At 46.2% G+C, this 17,372-nt stretch overlaps 1 protein-coding gene across 4 annotated transcripts in view; it reads left to right on the plus strand.

Moving 5' to 3' along the window:
- The window catches only part of LOC144798642 (transmembrane protein 272-like), a 1,182,125-nt gene that overhangs the window by 935,121 nt on the left and 229,632 nt on the right, over window positions 1–17,372 (plus strand). For 2 of the 4 annotated variants that reach the window (XM_078669608.1, XM_078669612.1), the window contains exon 1: window positions 10,569–10,673. The gene's annotated coding sequence lies outside the window, so the exon portion shown is untranslated. Of the gene's footprint in view, window positions 1–10,568; window positions 10,674–17,372 lie in introns of those variants that run through there. The other 2 variants (XM_078669607.1, XM_078669614.1) reach the window with 2 other exon arrangements.

The raw sequence follows: 17,372 nt of genomic DNA on the forward strand, positions 1-17,372 counted from the left end.
TCCGCAACATTCTATTGGGAATAACTCGGGCGCCGGTTGAGGAATTTGTGTGTAATTTTCCAAACTTTTGGCCAGCTCCGCTCCTTCCCTGGAAGTTTCGGGGGGATTCATCAAGTGGGGGCTGAGAAAAAAGGGGGGTCCCAAAACGTGTTTTCCCCATGTTAATTTCCATAGGACGGTCTGACAAGTCTACAGCCCGAACCGCTGAATGGAATTACGCCAAACTTGGCAAAAGTGTTCGGACTGGTACGCAGATGTGCCTTTGGTATATTTGGTGGAAATTGCTCCAGTGTTTTTTTTTTAAATTTACTTCAAAAACACATATATATCTATAGGCGTGCTCCGAGCGCTCACCGGTACGCGAACCGGGGAGCGCACCCGGCGCGCTACGGGAGTGCGCGAGCAGAAAGCTGATTGGCTGTCGGGTGTCTGTCAACATTCTAAACAGTCTGGAGAGTCCGCCATCTTGTGTCTTGGTAGAATCGAGACACAAGAGGTGAAAAAGAAAGGGGGATATAATTAAAAGGGGGCAGAGTAGACACCCCCTGACCCCCTAGGTTTTCTGAGGGGGGCCTAGAAGGACCCTGAAGGGGAAAAATTATTATTTTTTTTTTATTTCGGGGTAAGCGCTGGGTGCGCTCTCTGGTACGCTCTCTGGTACGCTCTCCGGTACGCGCACCCTGAGCGCACCACGGGGAAAAACAGTGTAAAAAAATAGAGTAAAAAAATAATGTAGACTGTTTAGAGGTAAGTTAGCTCTGAAAAAAGCTGTTGTGTTATGTGGGTGTTTTTTGTACCTACAAGTAGGTACCAATGCAGAGTCTTTTATTCAAGAGGAAAACTCTATTCCCCTCATCTGTAAAATGCACACCATCTCTCCTATACATGCCTTGCATGTTGTAACGCAAGTTGTTGTGGTAAATGGAACCCATACCATATTCTCTGAGGAAAGCAGAAAAATATTTATTTACATGTTTCCTTGCTTTTTCAATCTGTGGACAAAATTGGTTGGACCAGTTCCATTTTTGCCTTTGGCATATATTAAAAAATACCAAGGCAGTTTTTGGAAAAAGTGACATCAATTGCCCAAAGATGTCTTTTAAAAGCATTTCCAGACCTACCCCAGTCAAAGTGCATAAGTCATTTCCACCACAGTGCACAATTATAAGGTCAGGGTGTGGTAAATGCATAAAGGATTTTACCAATGGTATCAATTGGTGACCTCTCAATCCTCTCTGTCCAATCCATACAATGTCCACATTTTGGAAATCAAGGTTGTAAATACCTCTGTTGGCTGCGTATTTTTGACTCCAGTGGACATAGCTATGACCCACAAACCAGACTTTTTGCATGTTCAAGGTAGATGTGCTTCTAGTCAGGTGAATTGTGGAAATGAAATGGCAGTTTGATTATGAAAAAAAGTGGTTGGGAATCAGTGCAGTTGAAAAACCAGAAATGATTGGTGCTTTCTTAAAAATCTCCACTGAAAATTAGGCTGCATGCTTTTTTTTGTAAGAAGCCATTTAAATGGTTGAGAAAAAGTCATTTAAAGAAACATTGCATTTCATTAGCTAGTAGATTGAGAGGTCAAACAGCCTTGATGGATTTTTTTGCAACATAGTATGATGAACTTGTGAACTGTGTGCTGGTTTAAGAGGGGGTTACCATGGTTACTTGGTGAATGAGCAATGGGGGATGGGTGAATGTTATGTGAGTTTCAAAGTTTTGAAATGTACAACCAATTAAAATGTGCAGTTTGGTTTTGAATTTTTGTGGGAACAATTTTAATCGGTTAGGTACAAGAATATGGGTCTGAAATGAGAAAGAATCTATGCCATTATTCTTTTCTTCCTCTCTCTTCCCATCCTTTGCTCTTTCACTGTTTTCCCTTCCCTTACTGTCCTTACTCCACTTCACTAATTCCTTCTCTTACTCCCTCTGTCCTCTTACTTCTACACTCCTCTTACCTCATTCTCTCTCTGTTAGCCTCATTCTCTCTGACCCCTTAGTCTGTCACTCCTCTTCTATCACACTCACTCCATATAACACAGCCACACTCCCTTACTTATGTTTCTTTCCTCTCTCACTCAGGGCCTCATTTATGAGCAATGACGCATCGCTGCGTGAAAGCAGCGATGCATCACTTCTCAGTGCGCTCTTCTTGCGACATTCCTGATGCGTCATATTTAATGTATTACGCATCATGTTGCAAGGAATTACAGATACATCAGTATTTCTGACGTATCTGTAAGCGCAAAAGTGACGTATTGCTGGAGTGTGTCACAAAAGTGACGCAACTCCAGCAATGCATCCTTTCACATGGGGCAAGCCCCATGTGAAAGGGCCTGTGTCAGTCTTACGCCTGCTATGAGGCAGGCGCAAGATTTTGACGCAACGGCATTCTAAAAGTGACGCAGTGAAATCTCATAGATTTCACTGCATCACTTCTACGACCCTTCCTTGCGTCAATACGCCCCCTTTGCATACATTATACCTGGTGCAGGTATAATGTGGCGCAGGGGTTTACAAAGTGACGCATCTACCTGGATGCATCACTTTGTAAATATGACTCAACAAGGTGCATTTTTTACACCACTGGTGCGTCACAAAAAGTGACGCACCGGCGGCGTAAAAGTGACGCATGGCCTCATAAATGAGGCCCTTAGTCTTCTACTCTCACTTTTTCTTTCACTTTCTCTGTCTCTTCACTTCCTTACTCACCTTGTCTCACACTCACTTGTCTTTATCCAGGCTGTATCTCCACTCTTTCCTAAACATCACTGCTCTTTTCTTACCCTTCCACACCCCAGTTCCTTTACTACATTTTCTTCACTTATCCTCATTCCCCATGTTCACTCTCCTTCTCCTCACTCTCCTTCCCCACACTCACCTTCTTTCAGTCCCCCTACTTCACTTCCCTTCCCCTCTCGTTCCTTTCTTTGCTTTCTCACTCATTTTCCTCTCCTCTCTAATTGCACTCCACTTCAGTTACTCTTTTTTATTTTTTTAAGAATACAGCTCTTTTTTGAGAATTGGAGGTAGTTCTTAAAAGAACTTTTTTTTTCTTCTTTTTTCGTTTTTTTTCAACAAAAACAAAAACAGGGAATGGCAAACTGCTCAACAGGAGCAAAAAAAATAATCAAAATTAGGGCTGGGGACGGCAGCTGTGGTTCTCTATTACTCAAACAATGTTCAAAATACTTTGTTCACAATGTTTGCATTTGATTGTGGCTTCATTAAAAACAGGCTGAATATTTGGGATCAGCTGTTCTGGTCGCCCCCTCCAGTTGAAGTAGAAGCACCATCCCTTGGAGCCTCTCGTGCCAGAGCCCTGACACTCTCCCGGGCATAGTTCTGGGGGTGCCTCCTCTGGACGTGACGAATCATGGTTGAATTACCAAAACTGTACTTCTTTCTGGGGTCTCCTCGGGAAAGTACAGTTTGGCAGATTTTGCATTTAACTTTTGGTGCATTTACTTTGTTATGTCCCTCAGGTAAAGAAAAAAATGTCCAGATAAAATGTTCTTTCACCTTCGGCTGAGGAGGCTCTTCATCAATGAAACCATCTGACTCCTCACTGCTGCTGGATGCTCTGGCAGCCATTCTATCCACAAATTGTTAGCACAGATAAAAAGAGGTCTTGCTCTCACCAAAGTGAAAGAAGAAGGGAAGGAAAAGGGTGGGGTTTTCATTAGTTGTAAAAAAACTGTTATCAACCAATGAAAAGAGTTATTTTAAGGTCACATGACTTGACACGCTTACGCTGCGCGCACCGGAGCGCTTCCGGGGGCGCTTACGCGGCGCGCCTGAGTGACGTTTTGGTAGCTTTACGGAAATGCAAAATCATTTTCATTCGGAAAATCAAAAATACTGCTTTTATAAGTATGGTACTGAATGTCTTGCATTATTATTTAGTTTTCATACATATTTTTTTTACGAATGCAGAAATAGCGCTCTAGCTGCACTCTAAGCACCCTGAGCGCTCCATGTCAAAATGATACGGGTAAGCTTACCGGTGCGCGCACCCTGAGCGCACCAGGAAAAAATTATTTAAAAAAAAGAAAAATACAGTGAACAAATTATTTTTTTTTTTAATATAATTATAATTAATAGTTATAAAAAACAGCTAATAAAAAAAATTGTAGGTAACAAAGTCGATATACAAAGGAATTAACTTTTAAAAAAACTATGAAATTCACTGAAAAAACCATAGGTTTCACAATCGTTATAGTTAGGAATTAGCATTTAAAAAACCTTTGAAATTCACTGAAAAAACCATAGGTTTCACACCAATTATAGTTAGCTGAACATTTTACTCATACAAAACCATTGAAATTCCCACATTATAGTTAGTTGGACTCACTATAACTCGCGCGCCTGCAATCCACTGTTGATGATGTCACATATTACATCATTCATGACATGGTCAGTGACATCACTGATGACATCACTGATGGCATCTCAAATGACATCACTGATGACATCACTGATGACATCATCCATGTGATAACACGATGCACCTCCTCACACTCTAATCTAACCGTTTATACATCCAGTGTTCAATACAGACTACCATTCCTGAAACATAGCACTTACTACATACACACTCACTGATTCATAAGTCTACACACACATCCACTCATTCACCCATACAATCACTCATACATACTGTCACTCATCAATACAACGCTATCATATGCACTCATACACCTATACAGACATTCACACAGTGCCACTCATCCATGGAGTTACTCTCTAATCTACTCAGTAATGAAAAGAATCAATCACACTCCCATGTCCTCATCTACACAGTTATACACACATAACCTTACTTATTCAAACATATACTAACACATACTTACTCTCTTTTGCAATCACTGATACAAGTACACATTGATCCATACAGTCACTTACGCAATCACAGGCTCTCATGTATAGTCATTGATATATGCCAACTGTCACATGCACTGTTTTTTACATATGTACTTACTTGGACATGTAGCACTGAGAAATCCATTCACTCACCAACACACCCATGCACACAGTCAACCGCACATACAGCTGTTTCCACATGTACTCTTGAACCCAAACACCAAGTGAATCAACTGCTTACACATCTATGCACAGAGTCACACACTTCCCAGCCACTCCCACACACACTCACCCTCACATACAAATACTTGGGCAACCAATCAATAACCCATATAGCCAGTCATATAGCTACTAATCAACACACGCAGCAGCTTACACAACAACAGACATAATGATGCACACATTAAGACAGATTAGTCACTAACCTATGCATTCAGTAAGACACATTTAATCATTTACTCATACAGTCAGTTACGCACCTACTAAATCCTTCATGCAGACACTCATGCATACACTCATTCTTCAATATGTAAAACGTATTTTAACTTTACAGGAACACACATTCACTGGATGATGTCATCAGTGATGTCATCAGTGATGTCATTTGAGATGTCATCAGTGATGTCATCAGTGATGTCACTGACCATGTCATGAATGATGTATTATGTGACATCATCAGCAGTGGATTTCGGGCGCGCGAGTTATAGTGAGTCCAACTAACTATAACGTGGGTTTTCAATGGTTTTGTATGAGTAAAATGTTCAGCTAACTATAACTGGTGTGAAACCTATGGTTTTTTCAGTGAATATATATATATATATATATGAACACTTGATGGCAGTGGTACACTACAGCCAGCACCTCAGTGAATGTTTTGCCCCAAAGTTTAGGAACTAAAGAGTATATTCTCCAGCGTGCTCAATGTCAAACACTGTGCAATCCACAATGTTATTAAGTATTTAAGATGCCCACATACAAACAGTATGAAAAAAATGTTTGGGTTGACCGAGCACAACCCAATCAAGTTACATAAGTGACTCCAGTGAGGCGACAGTTCCATAAACAATACTAATACAAATCCAATAGTGCGTGTACCAAAATTATTTTATTCTTAAGTCTTCTTCAATGTTGACCCGTAGAGACAGAAAACAAGAAAGCCAACAGGTTTTTCGTCGTGAGACTACTTTTTTAAGGCTGTTTAACAAAATAGTAAACCTCATTTCAGTTTAATGTCATATATTACAGAAGAAATGAAGAAAGCTAACTATATAATTTTAAAACATTTCTAGTAGTGAAGAAGGAGGAAATGGGAAGGACAAACAAAAGGGAAATACATTGTGAAAGAGACCAGAGCAACTAAAAAAGTACTCTGGTGTGACTCAGTAAAAGCAACACTGAGGTGGATGCATAGAGGAGAGGCCCAAGTGATGGAAAAAATAAGAAATTTGTTTGATCAAAATGACAAGCCCAATCACCAAGGTACTGACCACTTGCTCATTCATTAAGCGACATTTATCGTGTAAAGCCTTAGCCAAGACCCAATAAGAGCAATGTAACTTGGAGGAATACCTAAGAACAACAGTTATCGTCAAAACTTGATGTGTGATGACGCGTTCAGGATAACTTTCAAAGCGTTCATAAATGTTGCCCAGGCTCCTGTATATAGAACATATGTCAAATGATGACATAGGAGCTTACTCTTATAAACGTTTCTGTTGGCAACTCAAGACGAGAGTGGCAACAAGGCAATTCCCTATTGTGCTTTGCAGCCTAGGTAAAGACAACAAAAAACAAGTAAACTAACAAGGCCATTTTGGCACATCAGAGGATGTTTATAGAAAAGAAGATACATACTAATAGCTCCAAGTGATTTAACAAAAACATACAGATGCATATGGCAGAAACAGCCTGATTTCACTGTTTCATATTTATTTGCAAGAAAACTTGTGCTCCAAGTAACTTAACAAAAATAAAAGGAGAAGAAAGTGTTAGTGTGATAACTGAGTAAAAGTGCCAGGAGCCACATAGGCAAAACACATCTTTGAGGAAAATTGAAGTTGCATTAACTAGCGTATATGTGATGTTTGTGAACCTCAGAATTGGAGATTGCATCCATTGTTAGAGCATTATCCTCCATTGTGAGATGCACATAGAGCAATAGGGGGAAAATTGAGTACATGGTGACTTGACCTTTCCAGGAGGAGGCCAGGCAAGTAGAAGAAATACTGCAGGCAGGCACTTCGGTTTGTTTAGGCTGCAGCAGCCGCGGCCATGAGGGTAAGAGCGGTAGGGTGGTGGGGCCACGTGGGGGGATTCCGACAGACGAAGAGGAAGGAAGATAAAATATTTATTTAATTTTCCTTCAAGGTCGTCTTTCAAATCCCCCACCAACCCGTCCCCACCGCTCTAACCTGCACGGGCCGCAGCTGAGATGCAGTAGACTTGCCCCATATAACTAGAGGACTTTTTTTATTTAAAAAAATGATTTATAGTATAGAGCTATTTTAGGTCCATCATAGCCAGTGCTTGTGCTGTCTCTTCCAGACATGTTGTCAGCCTGCCCACTGCCTTTTCATTCGTTAATTCAATTGTCCTTTAAAAATGTGGACTTGCTAGTGGATAAATGTTGTAGTCACTTTGTGGGTTTACAGCCTGCCCACTGCCTTTTCATTCGTTAATTCAATTGTCCTTTAAAAATGTGGACTTGCTAGTGGATAAAACTTTCTATCTACCCCTCCTTTTTGTGTTATATTTCCTCCCATGGAGCACCGTCCAATTACTGGAATCTTTACGCTTTAGTGTACGTGTTCTTTTTGGGGAATTATTTCTTTCTTTCGTCGTTGCCTGCAGCATGTGTGTGTGCATATTTGTAAATGATTGTATTTTTTACTTTAAATCCAAGAGCAAAGTGATTGCGTTTTGGTATCAGGTAAACAAACTTCCTTTTATTATGAAGGTAGTGAATGGGTTATGCCAAGTAAATGTAGTATACTTGTAAAGCGCACAGGCGCTGTATAACTCTGGGGAACCCGTCCTGGTCCCTTACAAGGTGGAGCCAGGCGTCCCCGGAATTGGTGGGGCCGTTGTGGAGATTAGGCAAGCTAATGCCCAGAGTTGCCGAGTGGGACCCCTGATTAGAGTAAGCACCGAAGCGAGAATTATCGAGTCCGCTGACCAAGGTCCACAGGGTCGGGAATTGAACCCTGGTCCCGGGCCGACTTCTGCTCTCAGGCCTGCCGCCTCTAACCAGTGAGCCACACTACTCCACTGCTTGTTGGTAACGTGTAAACAACCTTTCTTTTTATTGACAAGGTAACGGGTGTGCTGTTTGAAAGTGATTCCTTTTTATGCTCCAAAGTTGTGAATCGCATAGTATTACAAGCATAAAAATATTTATATTTAAAACTCGCCCACACACTGTATTTGATTAGAAACAGAATGTGTTTCACGCAGATTACAGCATTTTAACAACGGTGCTTCAACCAGGTGATATGCGAATGAGGCAATGTTTACCGCTCCCTTGGCATGCCCCTCACAATGAGCTCTCCCATTCTCTTTTCAAAACTCGCTACGCTGGAGATGCTGGGTACTCCAGCCCCCCACCCCCTGTATTGCTTATGCCACCCATGTTGTCTTAGCATTCCTCTGCCCTTCTTAGTGTTGCTTCCATGTTTCTGCCTCCTCCTTCTTGTTTCCTTTCTCATGGAGCACTCCATGAAAGTACTGTTCCAGCTATCTCTCTTCCTACCTTCTGCAATGAGTCGCTCTCTCGCACCTTGCTACTGTACACCGCTGCATACAGTGTAGCTGTCTCACCACCCAATATTGCGTCCTGTTGCCCATGCACTTCCGTCCCCCACTCTCATTGCTGCCTCTCATTCGTATGACTCTACCTGCCTTCTGCTTCGCTCCTTTTTTTGTCTGAAACACTCTGAGAGTGCATGTTTCGCAGCTCTAGAGAACAGGTTGCAGAGGTAAATTAGAAGAATGCCTGTGGGTGCTGATAGGGCACTCTCCTCAGCCTACTCTGGAGCTTGGGGTGCTATCTGCCACAGCTGCATAGCAGTTGGATGCCTGCTGCCCTTTCCTGACGTCCTCCACCTCTCAGAACTCTGATTTCAAAGTACATTTACGGCAGTTCCCCAGGGACTGTGAGGCATTACTTGACTGCCCACTCTCACCCCTCAACCCAGCCTGCACACAAAGAGCACCAGAGGTTATGTCTCAGATGACATCACTGCACCATCCACCCAGATCGCGGAGGGGTCTCTAACTGCCGGTTCCACTACACCACAGCTGAAGTTGAGTCTGTGTCGTACCCAGTGGAGTAGCTAGAACTTTTGCCACCCAGGGAGGTCCCCGAGTTTTCTGCCCAGTGATGGCCGGTGCAGGTAGAGCAGATGTGGGAAGTTGACAAACGACAAGGGAAAATAAAAAGTAAAAAAAAGATAACCAAATGAAGTGCTACCCAGTGCGGACCCCTCCCCCCCACCTCCTCCTCCTCCCATGCAAACTACTTTGGGAATCTTTGAAAGGGAAAAGTACTGCGTTGTCAGTTTGTCCATTGCTCTAACTTCTTCACTCCTCAGTCACTCATTGTTCCAGTTTGACGCACTTTTAGCATCTGGTTCCTCGTGTTGCTTTTTTCTATGCTGTATTAGTACATGCTCCGTTGTTGTAACATTTATCAAGAAAGCAGCTTCAAGATGGCCGCACACAGAAGGTGATAGTGCTTTGACTTGCATCAAGGCACCTGTCTTTCTGTCTGTGCGTTAAAAAGCCTTGGAACGTGTCCATAAATATTTCCTGAGGCGAGCATGTATTCCTGAATCAGAGTGCATACCCCAGTGTGCAGTATTTGTATAGCTCTTCAATCGCTGGTGGCACAGCACCCAGGATAACCTGCTGCATGGCTAAACGCTTAATGACCCAAAGGGCAGACATATTGGCTGTACCAATGTGTGTGCTTTTAATTTACCTGATTTGCCCAGAATCACAGGATGTTGAGCGCACGCCGAGACTCGAGCCTGATTTCACAGATCCAAAGCCAGAATCTCTGGCCACACCCACCTCTCCTCCCATGTGCGATAAAGTGCTTCAGGAACAGGCTCAAAAGGCTTGGCCCTCCCTCCTCACTGCTTCAATTGGAATGCCTTAAAAAGCAACACTGTTATAGAAAGAAAAAAAGATTTTCCTTCTTTCCACCTATTTCTGACAGGGGTGACCGTGTGCCACTGACTTTGGCCAAAACTAAGCGGCCTTTAATGATGAGGACGTACAGTATCCTCGCGGTGACCGAGCTGCGGACCGCACACACAGGTGCATTAACTCTGAAACCAATTGCCGGCTCGAGTACTGTGTTTTGTGCATATTTTATATAGCGCGATCTCGACCCTGTATTGACATTACACATTCAGGGAGGGGGAGATTAAGTGATTTGCCCCGAATCACAGAATGTGGACGCGACCTCGAGGCTCGAACCCTGGTTTCAGCACCAGAGTCGGCAGCTTAAGCCAATGGGCCACATCCTCTCACCACGCACAGAGCTGGGGCCGGGTGTGTCAACACACCAGGGCCTCTGGCTCTGGCAGAAAGCGCCAGGGCTCCATCATAAGACGATGCGCAGCAGGTGGTGCCGGGGAAGGGTCGCGGCTGCTTTAAAAAGCAGGAGGCTGAGAGGGCCTCCCCCTAGACAACAACCACAGAGAAGGCAGCGGCGGCGGCCCCTGGAGACCCGGTGCTGTCGACGAGTTTCGGCGCAGTCTCTCCAGCTTGAGTGCTATCTCTGCTGCTACTGACGTGTAAGTAGCAGCGCTACTGGGGGGAACAGGGAGAGGAGAGTTGTTTTTGGTGTGCTGTTGTGTTTTTGTGCATCGTTATTTCAATGTTTTGTTGTAGGTTTGTACTGCGTGGTTGCACTATTTTCTCATTTTAAGTGTGTTGTGTATTATTGATTGTGTTCTAAGTTCAGAGAGGTCCACGAATGCTGCTACACTCACTCCACACACAGAAGCCGTTCTTTTCCTTTAAAGACCCCGTGACCAGCAGCCATTCACCACAATCGGGGGCGACACACACGCCGCTGCTTTTGCGCTGATTAAGACGCCAGGCAGTGACCCCAAAGTGTGGCCCAGACCTGTCTTGACTCCGCAGCGGCGGGGCACACTTCATCCGCCTCCACCAGGGGGAAGTGCAGCACTTCGGTCCTTCTCAAAGCATAAGGTTGGGGCTCAGTCAGTCACATCTCAGTAAGTTGGTGCACGCGCATCCAACTGTCGGTCTGTCAGTCTACATGTCTGTAACATGTCTGTTGTGCCTAACCATGATATCTCGCTTCCTCTTGCGTGACACACTAAGTGACGCTTTGCAGGAAGCAGAAAAGTGGTATCTGCGATTACAAATAATTTTGTATCAATCACAAGCAGAGCTTTAAATGGTCGCGTACTCCGTTGCTGAGTACCTGCACTTTAAAAAAAAAAAAAGTATAAAGAGGCAGTGCTTCCACTTCTTTGCCGGGGCGAATACTTTTAATGTGGGAGTGCACATTGACAGAACGAATCAACAGCAAACAGATAGTGGGGGGAGGGGGGGTTGGTTTGGGGTGAGTACCTGCACTTTCATTTCTAGCACGGATTACAAATACCGTAAATAAAAGTGAGGAGTTAGACTTCCCGCGCCTATCACGGGACATTTGGACTAACTTTCTTCTTTGGGCTTTGTTACGAGATGGGAAGTAATCCGCTTCAGCTGGTAACGCAGGTGCCGGTGCCGGACAAATTCAGTTTACACATTTTATGGGAACAATGTCACGCGCGCGTTTAGCCAGGAAGTAACACTGTGCAATGTTTTTCAGAAACGGGGACCAGGAATAGGTGGAAATGTATAACAATGGGTGTGCCAATCAATCAATCAATCAATGACATTTATATAGCGCGCTACATACCCGTAGGGTCTCAAGGCGCTGGGGGAGGGGGGGTGCCGCTACTGCTCGAACAGCCAGGTCTTCAGCTTCTTCCTGAAGGAGAGGTGGTCTCGGGTCAGGCGCAGGTCGGACGGGAGGGAGTTCCAGGTCTTGGCGGCCAGGTAGGAGAAGGACCTTCCTCCTGTAGTCGCTCTTCGGATGCGGGGGACGGCGGCGAGGGCGTGGTTGGCTGATCGGAGGTGGCGTTTGGGAGCGTAGAAGTTGATCCGGTTGTTGAGGTAGCTCGGGCCTTGGTCGTGTAGGGCTTTGTGTGCGTGGGTGAGGAGGCGGAAGGTGATTCTTTTGTTGACGGGGAGCCAGTGAAGGTCTCTCAGGTGTCCGGAGATGTGGCTGGTTCGTGGGATGTCGAGGATGAGTCTGGCTGAGGCGTTCTGGATCCGCTGGAGTCTCTTCTGGAGCTTGGCGGTGGTACCGGCGTAGAGGGCGTTGCCGTAGTCCAGTCGGCTGGTGACGAGGGCCTGGGTGACGGTCTTCCTGGTCTCGGTGGGGATCCACCAGAAGATCTTCCGTAGCATGCGTAGGATGTTGAAGCAAGCCGAGGAGACGTTGTTGACTTGTCTGGTCATGGAGAGGGAGGAGTCCAGGATGAAGCCCAGGTTGCGTGCATGGTCTGTCGGTTTGGGTGCGGTGCCCAGGGCGGGAGGCCACCAGGAGTCGTCCCAGGCGGAGGGTGAAGAGCCCAGGATGAGGACCTCCGTCTTGTCAGAGTTCAGTTTCAGGCGGCTGGTCGTCATCCACTCGGCTACTTCTTTCATCCCTTCGTGCAGGTTGGCTCTGGCGGCGGCGGGGTCGTTGGTCAGGGAGAGGATCAGCTGGGTGGCGTCGGCGTAGGAGATTATGCTGAGGTTGTGTTGGCGTGCGATGGCCGCGAGGGGGCTCATGTAGACGTTGAAGAGGGTGGGGCTCAGCGAGGATCCTTGGGGGACGCCGCAGATGACTTCGGAGGCCTCTGACTTGTACGGTGGTAGGCGGACTCTCTGTGTTCTTCCAGCGAGGAAGGAGATGATCCATTCCAGTGCCTTCTCCTGGATTCCGACGTTCCTGAGGCGTTGCACTAGGGTGCGTTGGCAGACAGTGTCGAATGCTGCGGAGAGGTCTAGGAGGATGAGGGCCGCTGTTTCTCCGTTGTCCATCAGGGCTCGGATGTCGTCGGTGGCGGCGAGGAGGGCGGTATCGGTGCTGTGATTGGCTCGGAAGCTCGACTGTGAGGGGTCGAGGGATCCATTCGTCTCGAGGAAGGTGGTCATCTGTTTGTTGACGGTCTTCTCGATGACTTTGGCGGGAAACGGGAGGAGCGAGATGGGGCGGTAATTCTTGGCGTGGGTGTGCCAATGCTCCCAGGCGTGGGTGTGCCAATGCTCCCAGGCGTGGGTGTGCCAATGCTCCCAGGCGTGGGTGTGCCAATGCTCCCAGGCGTGGGTGTGCCAATGCTCCCAGGCGTGGGTGTGCCAATGCTCCCAGGCGTGGGTGTGCCAATGCTCCCAGGCGTGGGTGTGCCAATGCTCCTCGACGTGGGTGTGCCAATGCTCCTCGACGTGGGTGTGCCAATGCTCCTCGACGTGGGTGTGTCAATGCTCCTCGGCGTGGGTGTGGCCGGTGTGCCACTACCCCTAGGCCTTATTACCGACCCCTGGTGAAGAACTGATGAACCGGGAACACTCCTGGTTCATGAGGTTCTCACCAGGGTTCGGTAATACAGCGCCCAGGATCACACACTGTGTCCAGATTAGCAGGCGCTGCATTACAGCCCTGGGCGCTAAAAGGACTCCACAATGATGCTGTCGTCTTAAAACACACTTTCTATTTTTTGGGGGGGGAAAAATGACAATTATTACCTTCAAGCAAATAGGTCTGATACTTCTTACAACACAAGAGAGCGCAGGTGTGCGAAGGTCAGCCCTTCTTATTTCTTCCCTTGCATTCCATTTTATCGGTTTTCCTATAATAAATGCAGAACTACAAGTAGCAGAATACCATGTGAACAAGCATTGGCAAAGCCAGTAAGCCTGGCCTTGGCAGGCTGACGGGGTGTTTAATATTAAGAGACAGTCAGCCATAAACTCTTGAAAAGTAGGCATCAGTAAGCCGCTCCTTGGCGGGAATGGGGGGGGGGTGGAGCCCAATCTGTGTCAGCGTTGTAGCTGCCAGGCCTGCAGCACCTCTAAATCCTCAGGGGACCCTATTTCAATCATTGTCCGCACTTGGATCCACCCAATTAGTTCAGTGGAAGCAACGCATGACTACAACTCCCAGAACACATTAGGTTGTGACGTGGATGCCCAGGAGCGGAAACAGTGTCCTATGACCTGGAATAAAGCTACCATCATACATGCCAGACCCGAGTTCATCTTACCCATTAGCGGCTATATAGTGGTCATGTCGGAGGAGTCCAGTGAGGACTCGCCTCGTGTGATGAGGGACCGGTCAGTTGCATTTCGGCCTCTTCTTCTATCACTGGGAAACCCCTGCTGTCTGCCTCTCGCAGGTCGCAGCCATCTTGTATGAGTAGGGATGGATGCTCCCATCAGCCCCAGTGCTCCTCTGGCAAGGCCAAGTCCAGTGAAGAGTGCACAAGAGGAAACCCTGTGGACAGGAGCTGCTCGGACACCTGCTGCATAGTGGCCCGGGCAGTGGTCCAAGTGATTACATTTTTTTAAATGGGAATTGTGATGCTGCGTGCAAGGGGATGGGGTGAGTGGGCAAGGTTAAAAAAAAAAAAAAATCAGTAACTTTTTTCGGTCTCTCACCTTCCGGCTACTCCATATAAAATACAACACAGCTTACATGAAAATTAAATACAAGTTATGTTAATCCGTGGGAAATGTTCTATTGTGCATTATAGAACCTCTATTGGTCCATGTTCTGCGCCACAGAACTGAATCCTGGTTTGTGCAGGGGTTGAATAGTGACTTTGTTTTTGTTTAGTGCTACAAGGTCCCAATCTGGCAGAAAGCACTGTGAACAATCAAATCATATTTTTATACTTGTATTGCCTACAGTACATGATAGTGTGCTACAGAATGCATAAAAAGGTATAAGATCAAAAGTGTATCCACATTTTTTTTTCAGATTGTACATGGTATATAAATATATAGCAGAGGCGACTGATGCATTGATTGTTTAAAGTGCCACTTTTTGACAGTTTTGGAAGCCTCCGTCAGTGCTTCAGAATTCCTGCAGGGTGCAGGAGAGCAGGTCCTTTGTTCACGGAAGATCTTGATTCTTTATCAAAGGCAGGCAGTCCTCCCAAGCTTCTGGAGTCAAAAGCTGCAGTTCTAGTCCACTTTGTTGCAGATTTTGATGAGGGATGCAGACAACCCGGCAAAAGTTGCTACCAGGTCAGCTGCTTCTTCTCTCCTCTCTGCATTTCTGGACCTTCAGTGTCCTCTCTCTTCTTAGGTTGTCACGAGCTGCTTCTCTGGTGCCAGAGACTCCCTTAAATACCTAATTTAGGGGCATTAGGGTAGTGTCTGGTAGTATCCAATGGGAACACTATGCACCCTATATAACTAATTCCTATGGGAAGTGGGCATAACCCAGTCTCAGAATGCCTAAGTATGCCATCACAAAGATGGCTACTTATGAAAAATCCTATCCACCTCAGTGTAGCCCACCTTTGGGGGGGAAAAACGAACAGAGACCAGTTGGAGGGTCTCTTACCTGCAAGGCGGACGCTTTCGAGTTGCTCCTGGGCTCCTGACGCTGTGGTCTCGCCGCTGCCGTACTCCACCTCGCGGCTCGAGACTACAGCTCCCAGGGAGCTTTGAGGCCACTTCCGGCCACAGCGCGCCCGGAGGCGCTATTTGAACAGGACGATACCTCCGCGTCGCGGGACAACGGCGGGCGCCGGGCCAAGCCCGGGCATAGGGCGGGCCCTCTGTGGCCCTCTGTGGCCCTCTGTGGCCCTCAGAGGCCCTCAGAGACTGGGCTGGGCCAGAGACCTTGGTCTTCGCGAACTAACCCCTTATTTTAAAAGTAATAAAAATTGGGACTTTATTTCTTTTTAACATTTGTGTATAGCCGCATTGCAACTTAAACACGTATTGTGTCTATCTAGGATGTCTAAAGCTAAAAATGATAAAACTGCTATGGGCCATAGTACTATTGATAATTACATGGTAAAAAAAGTCAGTCAGATCAACAGTGAATGTCGGGCATCTCTAGGGAAAGGGCCCCCAGCTACAGCACTGGTTGAGACGCCGCCTCTGATAGCGATGGTCGCTGAAGGAGAGGCCAGCGTCATCGCTGCTGCTAGAGAAAAACCGGCTACCCCGACTGTGGTAAGGGCTGAGGTCCATTTAGAACAACAAGATTCATTTAGTGAGGATTTGGAGGAAGTTCCGCCAGCTATAAGTCCGGTACGTAACTGTAGGAGAACAAAGACAAAAGGGGGTGGGAAACAGAAGAAAAAAACTACTGCTGTAGATTCTGCTATTATTAATGTCCCACCTAATAACCCCTTTGTGTTCACTGGAAATAAGGAGAATAATTTAAATGCTAATATTGCACAACTGGTTGCCCTTATAAAAAACCTTGAGTCTAACTTGGAATCTAAGGTAGAGGAGGCTATCAGACCCTTAACCACTAAGATAGACACCTTAACAGCTGAGGTGTCCAGGCTTGGTGGTCTGGTATCTTCGTACCAGGCTGCAGTTACCGGAATAGGGGATAACTCTGGGGAAGGCAGACAGGCAGGGATGGTGCGGGGGATAACTCAGCAGAATTCCACTAATGCGATGGCAGTACCTACCAATGCGAGTAGGGTACCAACAAAAGTAACCACACTAGCCACCCAAGTAACAGTGGATCCACAGATTCAGTCTAACCCTGTTTCAAGACAGGGAACAGATAGCAGGTCGCACAGGAGTAAACGCTATCTTAACCTACCACCTGACTGTGCGCCATTTGTGGTAGTTTTAACTAATGTTCCACCTTGCGGTACACATCCTGCCTCACCCTATTTATGACGAGTCTCATGCCTCACTTAAAAATAAAACAGTGTCATGGCTTAATAAAAACTGTCTTTCCAATTGCATATTCTGACCAGATAGTGGCAGTTAGGAGGGTGAACTGGGTGGGCCCATCGAAAAAAATGGGAAGCGGTGACTGCATTGTTGTGAACTTCAAACATCCCCAACATGTGGCCACTGCTCTCTTAAGAGCTTCGTCACTGATACATAACGAGAGCAGTATTTGTGTTCGACCTCTGGGGTACTTCTATGCTCATCTCTGTCATAACCCCCCCAACAAAGGCTGTTTAGCCCAGTGGCTGAAACTCAGACTCAGGTTATGGATACCCGCTTTCAGTATAATATTGTTAATTCGAGAGGACTTGGAAACGTTACCAACACACAGAATAGACCGAATTTTTTGGGCCAACCTAAGCCTGGGTTTAACATCAACACACAGAATAGGTACAACCTTTTATCTGGCCTGGATATGTGCGACTGACATGAGATCCCTGTGGGTCAGGGCATCTCAATCTCAGATGAATTGGTACCCATTCTGAACTCACAGG

The sequence above is a fragment of the Lissotriton helveticus genome, chromosome 12 (genome assembly GCF_964261635.1).
Source record: "Lissotriton helveticus chromosome 12, aLisHel1.1, whole genome shotgun sequence".
Taxonomy (NCBI): domain Eukaryota; kingdom Metazoa; phylum Chordata; class Amphibia; order Caudata; family Salamandridae; genus Lissotriton; species Lissotriton helveticus.